This window comes from Trichechus manatus, unplaced genomic scaffold (genome assembly GCF_000243295.1).
Source record: "Trichechus manatus latirostris isolate Lorelei unplaced genomic scaffold, TriManLat1.0 scaffold00033, whole genome shotgun sequence".
NCBI lineage: Eukaryota > Metazoa > Chordata > Mammalia > Sirenia > Trichechidae > Trichechus > Trichechus manatus.
Genome location: NW_004443969.1, coordinates 14,406,492 through 14,416,734, shown reverse-complemented (window position 1 = coordinate 14,416,734; position 10,243 = coordinate 14,406,492).

Here is a 10,243-nt window from a genome sequence, read left to right as displayed (position 1 = left end):
CTGTACCATGCTCACAATCGTTGTTATGCTTGAGCCCATTGTTGCAGCCACTGTGTCAATCCATCTCATTGAGGGTCTTCCTCTTTTTCACTGACCCTGTACTTTACCAAGCATAATGTCCTTCTCCAGGTACTGATCCCTCCTGACAACATGCCCAAGTATGTAAGATGTAGTCTCACCATCCTTGCTTCAAAGGAGCATTCTGGTTGCACTTCTTCCAAGACAGATTTGTTCATTTTTTTGGCAGTCCATGGCATATTCAATATTCTTCAAGAACACCACAATTCAAGGGCATCAATTCTTCTTCCGTCTTCCTTATTCGTTGTCCAGCTTTCACATGTATATGAGGTGATTGAAAATACCATGGCTTGAGTCAGCTGTACCTTACTCTTCAAGGTAACATTTTTGCTTTTCAACACTTTGAAGAGGTCTTTTGCAGCAGATTTGCCCAGTGCAATGCATCTTTTCATTTCTTGACTGTTGTTTCCATGGGTGTTGATTGTGGATCCAAGTAAGATGAAATCCTTGACAACTTCAATTTTTCTCCATTTATGATATTGCTTATTAGTCTAGTTGTAAGGATTTTTGTTTTCTTTATGTTTAGGTGTAATCCATACTGAAAGTTGTAGTCTTTGATCTTGATCAGTAAATGCTTCAAGTCCTCTCCGCTTTCATCAGGGAAGGTTGTGTCGTCTGCATAATGAAGGTTGTTAAAGAATCTTCCTCCAATCCTGATGTCCCCTTCTTCTTCAGATAGTCCCGTTTCTCAGATTATTTTCTCAGCATGCAGATTGAATAAGTATGCTGAAAGGATGCAACCTTGATGCACACCATGCAGTATCCCCTTTTTCTGTTCGAATAACTGCCTCGTGATCTATGTACAGGTTCCTTATGAGCACAATTAAGTATTCTGGAATTCCCATTCTTTACAATGTTATCCATAATTTGTTATGATCCATACAGCTGAATGCCTTTGCGTAGTCAATTATACACAGGTAAACATCTCTCTTGTATTCTCTGCTTTCAGCCAGGATCCATCTGTCATCAGCAATGATATCCTTTGTTCCATGTCCTCTTCTGAATCCTGCCTGAATTTCTGGCAGTTCCCTGTCGACATACTGCTACAGCTGCTTTTGAAAGCTCTTCAGCAAAATTTTACTTGCGTGTGATGTTAATGATATTGTTCAATAATCACCTTTCTTGGGAATAGGAATAAATATGGACCTCTTACAGTTGGTTGGCCAACTGGCTCTTTTCCAAATTTCTTGCACAGACAAGTGAGCACTTCCAGCACTGCATCCATTTGCTGAAACATCTCAATTGATATTCGGTCAATTCCTGGGGCCTTGTTTTTCGCCAATGCCTTTGGTGCAGCTTGGATATCTTCCTTCAGTACCATTGGTTCCTGATCATATGCCACCTCTTGAAATGGTTGAATGTCAACCAATTCTTTTTGGTTTAATGACTCTGTGTATTCCTTTCATCTTCTTTTGACGCTTCCTGTGTCTTCTAATATTTTCCCCATAGAATCCTTCACTACTGCAACTCGAGGCTTCAATTTTTTCTTCAGTTCTTTCAGCTTGAGAAATGCCAAGCATGTTCTTCCCTTTTGGTTTTCTATCTCCAGCTCTTTGGACATGTCATTATAATACTTTACTTTGTCTTCTACAGCTGCCCTTTGAAATCTTCTGTTCAGTTTTTTTATGTTATCACTTCTTCCTTTTACTTTAGCTACTCGACATTCAAGAGCAAGTTTCAGAGTCTCTTCTGACATCCATTTTGGTCTTTTCATTCTTTCCTGTCTTTTTCATGACTTCTTGCTTTCTTCATGAATGATGTCCACTTGATGTCATTCCACAACTTGTCTGGTCTTCGGTCATTAGTGTTCAATGTTTCAAATATATTCTTGAGATGGTCTCTAAATTCAGGTGGGATATACTCAAGGTCATACTTTGGCTCTCGTGGACTTGTTCTAATTTTCTTCAGTTTCAACTGAACTTGCATATGAGCAATTGATTGTCTTTTCTGAAGTTGGCTCTTGGCCTTGTTCTGACTGATGATATTGAGCTTTTGCATCCTCTCTTTCCATAGATGTAGTAGATTTGATTTCTGTGTATTCCATCTGGCGAGGCCCATGTGTATAGTCACCATTTATGTTGGCGAAAAAAGGTATTTGCAATGAAGAATTTGTTGGTCTTGAAAAATTCTGTCATGCAATCTCCGGCATTGTTTCTATCACCAAGGCCATATTTTCTAACTACTGATCCTTCTTCGTTTCCAACTTTCACATTCCAATCACCAGTAATTATCAATGCATCCTGATTGCATGTTAGATCAATTTCAGACTGTAGAAGCTGGTAAACATCTTCAATTTCTTCATACTTGGCCTTAGGGGTTGGCATGTAAATTCGAATAATAGTCGTATTAACTGGTCTTCCTTGTAGGCTTATGGATATTATCCTATCACTGACAGCATTGTACTTCAGAATAGATCTTGAAATAGTCTTTTTGATGGTGAATGCAATGCCATTCCTCTTCAAGTTTTCATTTCCGGCATAGTAGACCACATGATTGTCTGATTCAAAATAACCAATACCAGTTCATTTCAGCTCACTAATCCATAAGATATAGATGTTTATGCATTCCATTTCATTTTTGACAATTTCCAGTTTTCCTAGATTCATACCTCATACATTCCATTTTCCAATTATTAGTGGATGTTTGCAGTTGTTTCTTCTCATTTTGAGTCTTGCCACATCAGCAAATGAGGGTCCCGAAAGCTTTACTCCATCCACTTCATTAAGGTCGACTCTACTTTGAGGAGGCAGCTCTTCCCCATTTGTCTTTTGAGTGCCTTCCAACCTGGGGGGGGTCTCATCTTCTGGCACTATATCAGACAATGTTCCACTGCTATTTGTAAAATTTTCACTGGCTAATTCTCTTCAGAAGTAGACTGCACGGTCCTTCTTTCTAGTTTGTCTTAGTCTGGAAGCTCAGCTAAAACCTGTCTGCCATGGGTGACCCTGCTGGTATCTGAATACCAGTGGCATAGCTTCCATCATCACAGCAGCACGCAAGCCCCCACACTACGACAAACTGACAGACATGTAGGGGAAGCTAGATAACTGGATCTTTTAAGGATTAAACACTTATGCTCTTCAAAAGACTTCATGAAAAGAGTGAAAACAGAACCTACAGACTGGGAAAAAATTTTTGGCGATTACAAATCCGACAAAGGTCTAATCTCTAAAATCTACAGGAAAATCCAACACCTCTACAACAAAAAGATAACTAATCCAATTAAAAAATGGGCAAAGGAAATGAACAGACATTTCACCAAAGAAGACATTCAAGTGGCTAACACTTGAGGAAATGCTCGCGATCACTAGCCATTGGAGAATTGCAAATCAAAACAACAATGAGATACCATCTCACTCAGCATTACTGGCACAAATCAAAAAAACAGAAAATAACAAATGTTGGAGAGGCCGCGGGGAGATTGGAACTCTTATGCACTGTTAGTGAGAATGCAAAATGTTACTACCAATTTGGAAAACAATATAGCACTTCCTTAGAAAGCTAAAAGTAGAAATACCATATGATCCAGCAATCCCACTCCCAGGAATATATCCTAGAGAAATAAAAGCTGTCACACAAATAGACATATGCACACCCATGATCATTGCAGCATTGTTCACAATAGCAAAAAGATGGGAAAAACCTACATGCCCATCAACAGATGAATGGATAAACAAACTATGTACATACACACAATGACATATTACACAATGATAAAGACCAATGATGAATCTGTGAAGCATCTCACAATGAGGATGAATCTGGAGGGCATTATGGTGAGTGAATTAAGTCAATCGCACAAAAAAAGAACAAATATTGTATGAGACCACTACTATAAAAACTCATGAAAAGGTTTACACACAAAAAGAAACAATCTTTGATAGTTATAAGAGGGGGGAGGGATAGGAGTGGAAAAACACTAAATAGACATTAGATAAGTGGTAGCTTTGGTGAAGAGTAAGACAGTACACAATACCAGCACAACTTGGTCAGGGTAAGGTTATGGAAGCTCCATGGACAAATCCAAACTCCCGTAGGGACCAAATTACTGGGCTGAGGGCTGTGGGGACCATGGGCTCAGGAAACATCTAGTTCAATTGGCATAACATAGTTTATAAAGAAAATGTTCTACATTCTACTTTGGTGAGTAGCATCTGGGGTCTTAAAAGCCTCTGAGTGGCCATCTAAGATATTCCACTGGTCTCACCCCTTCAGGAGCAAGGGAAAATGAAGAAAACTAAAGACACAAGGGAAAGATTACTCCAAAGGACTAATAGACCACAACTACCATGGCCTCCACCAGACTGAGTCTAGTACAACTAGATGGTGTCTGGCTACCACCACTGACTGCTCTGACAGGGATCAAACAGATGGTCTCTGACAGAGCTGGAGAAAAATCTAGAACAAAATTCTAACTCAAAAAAAGACCAGATTTACTGGCCCAACAGAGACTGGAGAAACCCCAAGAGTATGGCCAGTGGCCACCCTTTTAGCTCAGTAATGAAGTCACTCTGCAGGTTCACCATTTAGCCAAAGATTAGACAGACCCACAGCACAAAATGAGACTAAAGGGACACACCAACACAGGGGCAAGAACTAGAGACAGGAAAGCTGATAATAGGAAACCCAAGGTCAAGAAGGGAGAGTACTGACATGTCATGGGGTTGTTAACCTATGTCATAAAACAATACATGTATTGTTTAATGAGAAACTAGTTTTTTCTGTAAACCTTCATCTAAAGTACAATAAAAAAAGAAAAGTTTAATAACCATTTTTCTGAACACCCATGAACTTTTTACTTTATCATACTGTCTATATTAATCTCTTCAAAAAACAGTTTTCTCCATTATTCAGGCATATGAGGAACACACAGTATAAAATAGATGTATTAACGAGAAACAAAATATACCTCTAAAAAGAACTAAGCATTTGTAAATCTCTTTTCCAGCTCTTGGGACAGTGAGTTCCAAAACACTTTATCCCCATTATACCAGTTGAAATGTCAGTCCTGGATTTATGAATAGGAAAAAGCAGATAGGACAGAAAGAAGGATAAATTAAAGCTACTAAGACCTGATGGGGTAGCCAGATGGCTGACTTTTTTCTGATGCCATCTCAGAGAATTCAGATTCTAATGCCCTTGTTTATTGTCTCTATGACAAGGTGTTAGCATGATTGGGTCAGCTCACACCAGGCTGGTGCTCTTGCAGTCTTTAAGCCAGCTGGAAAAAGAAACTCACAGTTCTGGAGTTTAATTCTGTGCTCTGAGCCAAGCTGTGAGGTAAGCTGAGAAGCTCTTCCTGCATTTTTATCCCTAGGCCACTGAGGGAATACTTTCCCTCTTTTAGCATTGCTAACCAGTTTTCTTACATGTAAGTGTATGCAATGTGGTTGGACATGGAGAGAAGTTCTGTTACTAGAACATGTCATTAGACAAAAAGAAATGGTTATAGCCTCATGGTATAACTTGTAGGCTATCCAAGTTTCCCATTTTTTTACTCTTCTCTTCTGAACACTGTTTTTGACAAGTCATTCAACCTTTCTCTATCACTGTATTGGAGTGAGAAATTATAACTTAGAGGAGCCAAGTATCTATGAAAAAATGGAGAGATCATGAGGCAGATGATGTCAAAATAAGAATACTACAATAAAGATGCACAGAAATGCATATACCCTTTGATGCAGTAATTTAATGCTAAAAATATATCCTAGAGTAGTAAGTATATAACCATTATTATAAGAAGATTTATAATAATAATAATAATAACAAAGAAAATAGCCAAAGAGTTCAACTCTTTATCTCATCAGTATTTACTTAGTATTTATTATAGACTTGGCACTAGATTTTATTCTGAATAGAAAATACTGGAAAAGATAGACGTGTTACTTTCACACTGACACTAACATAGTTTAGTAGTTTGTTCATCTAGATTTAAAAAAAGCAAAACAAAAACAAAAAAGTTGCCTTCAAGTTGATTCCAATTCATGGTGATCCCATATGTTACACAGTAAAACTAAAACTGCTCCATAGGGTTTTAGTGGCAGTAATCTTTACAGAAGCAGATCACCAGGCCTTTCTTACATGACACCGCTGGAGGGGGTTGAATCATCAAACTTTAAGTAAACAATTGAGCACAGTTTCTTGTCTTGATTGGGGTTGAACATGCTGCCACTGAATCACACAGGAATCCAGAGAAGGTTTTCTAAATGAAGTGTGAAAATTAGGATAGAGTTGACTACAAACAGCAGAATATCTGATTAATAGTGGTTTACTAATAAAAACAATGATTTAAAATAAAAATACTTGTGTCACAAAACAAGAAGTCAAGAGGTAGACATTACCAGGTTTTGAAAAACATTTCAACAGTGTTGTAAAGGACTCACTGACGTCATCAAATATATTATTCTGTCTTCCCGCTCTGCCATCTCCAGCATTCTGGTTATTCAGCCCTAGGTAAGGATGGTTGCAGCAGGTCCATGCCATCACATTCCAGGGGAAAAAAAAATAGAATGAGATCATGGGTTTCTCCTCAAGAAATTCTTTTTACCGGAATATACTGGTCCCATTAGCCAGAACTATTTTATAGGCTTAGGGGCTGACAAAACAATGCTGTAACAAAGGAATGAGATTTCCATCATCGACCTAGTCTGACAGTGGTTCACACTCTACTGGTAGAGAGCCCGTACCCACTCTAAGAAAAGAAACTATCTTCTTAAGATCAGCAAGATTTGGCTATTGGGTAAGTGTCTGTGATGGAAAGTGACCTATAAGCTAAATCATAATGGATGAGTAGGACCAGCTAGGAAAAGTATGAGGATCAGAGGGAGAAAATGAGGGAAAAAAAAAAAAAAAAATCCAGACAGAAGGAATAGCACATGTAAGATTTTCTAGATAAAAAACTTGATAATCTCACTGAAGCACAAATAATTTTGAGATTCCAGTGCATTGAGGTTGTAAGAACAACCCATTGCCATCCAGTAGATTCTGAGTCATAGCGACCCTATAGGACAGGATCCTTTAAGGAAGCCGACGGACACATCTTAGCAGTCGAGCACTTAACCACTGTGCCACCAGGGCTCCTTTGTAAAAACAAAGAGTCAAATCATGCAATATTACACTTACTTAATATTCCAAATTAAAATGGAGTGTTATTCAGTTATTAAAAGCAAAACTAAAACTAATATATAAAACATTCACATGTTTATAGATAATATTAAGGAAAATCACAAAATAAAAAATTATATATGTACTTTGGTGGCAAGTATACACAATAAGTGTGATGAATGTTGAATATAATATACAAAACTGACAAAATTATGATAGGATTGTAGGATTATAAATATTAAATCACTTAGTTATTTTAAATATGTTTAATGCTGTTTCATTGGCAATTAATGAGTAATGAAAATGCTAATTAATTTCTTAGCAGCACTTTTCTGCCTTTATTTTCAATATGTTGTTGTTGCTGGCTGCCATGAAGTCAGCCCCTGACTCATGGTGACCCCATGTACAATGAGATTAGAACAATGTAATCCATAGGATATTTGTTGACTGGTTTTTGTAAGTAGATTGCCCTGCCTTTCTTCCTAGTCCTTTTTAGTCTGGAAACTCAGCTGAAACCTGCTCATCATCATAGTAACACGCAAGCTAGACTGACAGATGACTTACTGCTGTGCATGAGGTGCATTGACCAGAAATTGAAATCGGGTCTGGCACACAGAAAGCAGGAATTCTGCCACTCAACCCCCACAGCAAAGTTTAATTGTCAAGTAACATTTTATTTTCTTTAAAGTCCAAACTGCCATGCGTGGCAGTGTAGATTGTATACTGCACAAGTTCAACTAAGAGAAGAGTAGGAACTCTGCTGGCTCTGCGATTTTTCCTGTAACAGGGCTGCACCAGTCTGGTAAAGGAACCATTTATATTTCACGTAGTTATTGCATGGGCTAACCACAGCACCTCCCGAAGTGGAAGAATACATCATTATTTGAAATGAGATATGAAGATGTATGTTTTCCATATTCTCTTCTTCTCTGCCAACTAACATTTCTATTCAAAAGTTAACTGTCTATTGAAAACTTAGCAACTCACAAAGGCAGTGTACTTAAAGTTACATAAAGGCAGAACAGTAGCAAAGTTCATGGAATAATGAATACCAATATTCTTATTGGGAAATGAGAAATCTTTTAAAGAAAAAATATATGTCAGGTCCCTGAGTGACCTCTGGGGATTCCTATGGGTGCTCTTTGCAGAGAGCTTTTTCTGTTCGTTAGTAAACTATTTCCTAAACTTTCCTAGATTCTTTATAGTGCTGTTTGACCTACAAAAAAGATATTCAAATAGAAATTTCTTTTCCCTACTGAACAAATGAAAAGGGCAAGATTTGTGGAAGTTTTTCAAGAAAGAAATGAACTGCTTATCAACATGAATTATGTGAAGGAAAGGGCCAAAATATAATTTGGTTTCTGCACTCCCTATTTAATCTTATTAGTTTCAGTCTTAGCAAGATGTCCTTCTGTGCTTCCCTGAGCAGTCAGAATCCCATAATGGTTTAAGCTAGTGGCATGGCTAGCTGAGTACAGTCACAGCACAGAGTATATTCCTTGTTCAGAGTTCATGTAATAAAGAAAAGAAGAAGTTTTCTTAAAGGAAGACGAAAAACATCTTAGAAGATGTGGGCATATTTACTGCTGAAACAAAAAATTTTCCCCAAGGTTTTCTTTGCCTTATAAAATTGGTTTTACTGTTCCTGAAGAGAAATTTTAATTAGAAGCTCCAATGAGCATAACAAGATAAAATGCTCAAACTCTCCGGAAGACCACCAAGCAAGACTGTATAATCATGATGAGTTAAAAATGAATAGTAGAAGCTTCTTATGAGTCATGCTCAGGAGTCCCTGGATGGTACAGTTAACATGTTGGGCAGATAGTGAAAAGGTTGGAGATTCACATACACCAAGAGTCACATTCAAGGAAAGTCCTGGCAATCTACTTCCACAAAACCAGACATTGAAAATCCTGTGGAGCACATTTCTACTGTGACACAAACGATGTCTCCATGAATAAGAATTGGCTCAATAGTAACTGGTTTAGTCATGTTCAGGATTACCAACAATTATAGAATTGTTAAAAAAAAAGTGGAAGCACAAAAAATTCAAATATAGAAATACACCTCTAGAAAATTCATGGTCAAAAATACTTGTTGTTATTGTTGTTAGGTACCATCGAGTCAGTTCCAACTCATAGCAACCCCATGTACAACAGAACAAAACACTGCCCGGTCCTGCACCATCCTCACAATTGTCGTTAGGCTTGAGCTCATTGTTGCAGCCACTGTGTCAGTCCATCTCATTGAGGATCTTCCTCTTTTTTGCTGACCCTCTAATTTACCAAGCATGAAGTCCTTCTCCAGGGACTGATCCCTCCTGATAACATACCCAAAGTACATGAGAAAAAGTCATGCCACTCTCACTTCTAAGGAACATCTGGCTGTACTTCTTCTCCGACAGACATGTTGGTTCTTCTGGCATTCCATGGTATATTCAATATTCTTCACTAACAATATAATTCAAAGGCATCAATTCTTCTTCGGTCGTCCTTATTTATTATCCAACTTTCACATACATATGAGGCAATTGAAAACACCATGGCTTGGGTCAAGCACACCTTAGTCTTCAAGGTGACATCTTCGCTTTTTAACACTTTAAAGAACTCTTTTGCAGCAGATTTGCCCAATGAAACGTGTCCTTTTTTTTTTCCTTTTTTTATTGTTGCAACTAAATGAAGTTTACATTTCAAGTTAGTCTCCCATCCAAAATTTTTATACATACATTGTTATGAGACCCTAATTGCTCACCCCATTCTGCGACAGCACACTCTTCCTTTCAGCCCCTGATTCCCCATGACCATTCAACCAGCTCCTAACTCTCTCTGCCTTCCTGTCTCACCTCTGGACAGAAGCTGCCCCTTTGGTCTCTTGTATCTACTTGACTAAGAGGCACACTCTCGTCCTTTGATTTCTTGACCGTGGATACTTCCATGGATGTTGATTGTAGATCCGAGTAAAATGAAATCTTTCACAACTTCAATCTTTTCTCCATTTATCATGATGTTGCTTATTGGTCCAGTTGTTAGTATTTGTGTTTGCTTTATGTTGAGGTGTAATC